The sequence below is a fragment of the Phyllostomus discolor genome, chromosome 15, assembly GCF_004126475.2.
Source record: "Phyllostomus discolor isolate MPI-MPIP mPhyDis1 chromosome 15, mPhyDis1.pri.v3, whole genome shotgun sequence".
NCBI classification, from domain to species: domain Eukaryota; kingdom Metazoa; phylum Chordata; class Mammalia; order Chiroptera; family Phyllostomidae; genus Phyllostomus; species Phyllostomus discolor.
This window is the reverse complement of record NC_040917.2, coordinates 1,751,757-1,755,037: the sequence shown is the minus strand read 5'-3', so window position 1 is coordinate 1,755,037 and position 3,281 is coordinate 1,751,757. Positions and strand designations below refer to the sequence as shown.

At 41.9% G+C, this 3,281-nt stretch overlaps 1 pseudogene; it reads right to left on the bottom strand.

Moving 5' to 3' along the window:
- Positions 1 to 487: 487 nt before the first annotated feature.
- Positions 488 to 980, bottom strand: LOC114489644 (annotated as a pseudogene).
- Positions 981 to 3,281: the final 2,301 nt, after the last annotated feature.

Sequence of the window (3,281 nt, the reverse complement as noted above, 5' to 3'; positions counted from 1 at the left end):
TGAATTCTTGTGTAAATAAACCCAATAAAACCCTGCTTGGGTGGGAGAATGAGGCTATCTCCCCTAGGGAGGATGGCCAAGGTGCTCCCCACTAGAGAGATTGGCCATTACATCCCTCACTTCCCACAGGACCTGGTTGTCTGTGTGTATGTTTTTCTCGTGTTTTGATGAGCCATCCACAGCATCCCACAGTCACTGCAGGGCAGTGGTTGTGCCAGGCCAGCATTTACCTAATTCAATAATAGAATTCTTTGGGGAGTCAGTAACTGATACGCATTTGACAGAAAAAAGTAACCTGTGTTAAGTTATCATGCAGATCTATACAATAATCAATGCAGACAAACAAAAATGTACCCTTTCCTTGGTTATAAGAGAACTAGGTAGTTTAGGAAGCTAAAGATTGGTTAAGCACCAAAACACTAAACAGACAGCTTTTTATTTTTGAGAAAAAAGTATGTTTTGTCACTTTCTGTTTTCAGCATATATTTCAATAGTTTCCAGTGGAATCAAAACCTCCAGAACCCCATTCAATGTCTTCCAAATCTTGAACTTCCCCTATTTTTTATAATATACCTGTTCACAGATTTGTTGTGCAAGGTGGTCACCCTTTTAACATCAAAGTTTCCTTTGCCCAAATTAAATAGTACAACACCAGTATTTCCTCCATAATCTCCATCTATGACACCAGCTGCTACATCTAGGAAGTGTTTTCAAGCCAAACCAGAACATGGAGCTACTCTCCCATAGCACCCGACAGCAACAGAGACCTGAATGTCAGTTTTCACAAGGTCTTTCTCCACAGGTGGCACTGTGTAAGAGTTGCTACTGTACAGATCACAACCACCCACCTGTGCGGATGCCTTGGTCGCAGGGGTGGAGCGCTCCCAGAGCAGAAGGAAAAGTTTCCCTGAACTACCCTCCTCTGCAGGATACTACTGCTTGCTGGAGGAGAGAGCGTGTACCTCTTCAGTCCATGGCATGCCAGAGCAGAATGTGGGCAAAGGTTGCCACAGAGAAACAGGAAGGCATGTACCATATCATTTCAAAAATAACATTTAACTTAGAAAACCTTTTTAAAAAGATATTACTTATTTATTTTTAGACAGAGGGGAGAGGAGGAACATGAAACATCAGGTGAGGTGGCCTCACATGCGCCCCCTGTTGGGGATCTAGCTCACAACCCATGCATGTGCTCTAATAGGGAATTCAGCCACAGAGAGATATAAAATGAAGACTCTTTCTGTAACTCAAAAGACCAAATAGACATTAACCATTAAAGAAGCACAGGAAAAAAAAAGATACTTCATGAAGAGTGTAAGGAAAAAAAAAACAGACAAATAGGCACTTCAATTTAATGGCAATTGCCATATGGCTCACTAGTATTTGAATCAAGTCCTACAATGCCTTAAGTACTGATCTTAAAACTATCATTTACTTTCCAAATATGTAAAGAAAAAACCTAACAAGTTAAAGTTTGGAGAGTTTATCATAAAAAAGGGATCACCGAGGTATAGAAGTAATGATAATGACTGACTGAGATTGAGAGATGCTGATGTCCAGGTCTTTCTCTTAAAGGGCCTGACACAGGCTTACACAAACTCATCAACTCTGACCTTCAGCCTTGGGACAGTATATTGAAAGGTGCTATGGACATTCAAGGAGGGTATCAACAGTCTGGCTTCTGGCCTAAGACTGGAAGTGCTGACATTCTCCCACACAGAAGTTGTCTGAGGCCATTCTTCCCTGCTGAGCCCTCCTGACAACAGAGCTGGAAGATCCTATATCTGAGTCCCCTCCAACCTGGCTAATTCTGTAGTGATTCCCTCAGTACCCTAGATTCCCTCAGGCCTTGCCTGACTCCACTTCAAAACTCACCGAAGCCTTAACCAGTAGGTTTTCCATACAAATGGCACCTCTTGCCTCATGGTTCAGACTGTACTAAATCTCTCAAAGAGGCTTAATCTTCCCTCTACATGCTCAATACTTCTCACTCGGTGGCTGTTGGAAAACCAAAGGACATTTCCTTTCCACATTTTATTGTTGTTCAAGTACAGTTGTCTCCATTTCCCCCCGTCACTCCCCTAACACAGCCATCCCTACTTTCCCATATTGATCCTACCTCCCTTTAGTTTTTTCCATGTGTCCTTTGTACATCTTCTTGAAAATCCTTGCCCTCTAACCCCATTATCCCTTCCACCTCTCCTCTGATTACTGTCATTTTATTATTTATGTCCATGTTTCTGGTTACATTTTGTTTGCTTCTTCATTTTGTAGATTTTTTTTTCTTATAGGTGAGGTCATGTGGTATTTTTCTTTCACCACCTGGCTTATGTTATTACCATAGTGCTCTACAGATCCATCCATGCTGTTCCAAAGCTTAGGAGACCCTTCTACTCTAAGAACCCTGGCACACCTATTCTAAAGAAACTATGCCAGCCGTTGTTCCTAGCAGAAGAATTTGCAATGTCCAAATGCTTGAAGAAACTTAAGTGCCCATCAGGGAATGAATGCATCTGCAAACTACAGTACAGGTGCACAAGCACAAAGACATTTTTCAGTGAAACAGAAAAGTAGATTGTCTCAGGCTGGGGAGGTGCATTGTCATATAAGAAAATCAGGAGTCTAAACTTTGTAGGGACCTGTTTGAATTCCCAAAGGGTTAAAAATATAAGTCAGAAAACATGACACATGTCCCCAGGCTTCCTGGGATTTCTGTGCCAAACTGCAGGATCTCAACCACTTCCTTTATAAACCCTGTTCTTGGCACAAAGATGAATCAGAGAGAGAGAGAGAGAGAGAGAGAGAGAGAGAGAGAGAGAGAGAGAGAGAGAGAGAGAGGGAGAGAGAGAGAGAGAGAGAGAGAGGGAGAGAGAGAGAAAGGCCCAATGTACAATTTGTAAGCAACATGCACAGATTTTCTCTGGACCCAAAGGAATGCAAATGGAGTCTGACCAAGGTTACCATCACATTCCAAAAGCAACTTAATTGTATACACTGCATACTTTTTTACAGATTGAATGTATTTATATTTATAGAGGGAGGGCTTTGGCTGAAACTGCTAGTAGGGTAACAGAGGTCATTGGAGTCAAAACAGAATTCTGAAAGCATTTAAGAGCATAGAATAATGTTGGAGACCAGCTGTTGCTCTATGACAGAAACAGAAATAAGTCTGAGTTTTTGAAATTCTCTCCACTGAAGCACAGCTTCCAAAACCACATTTGAAGGACTGGCTTGCTCTGAGACCTTTGTGTTACTCACTTGTGGCATCTGCATCTGCACTC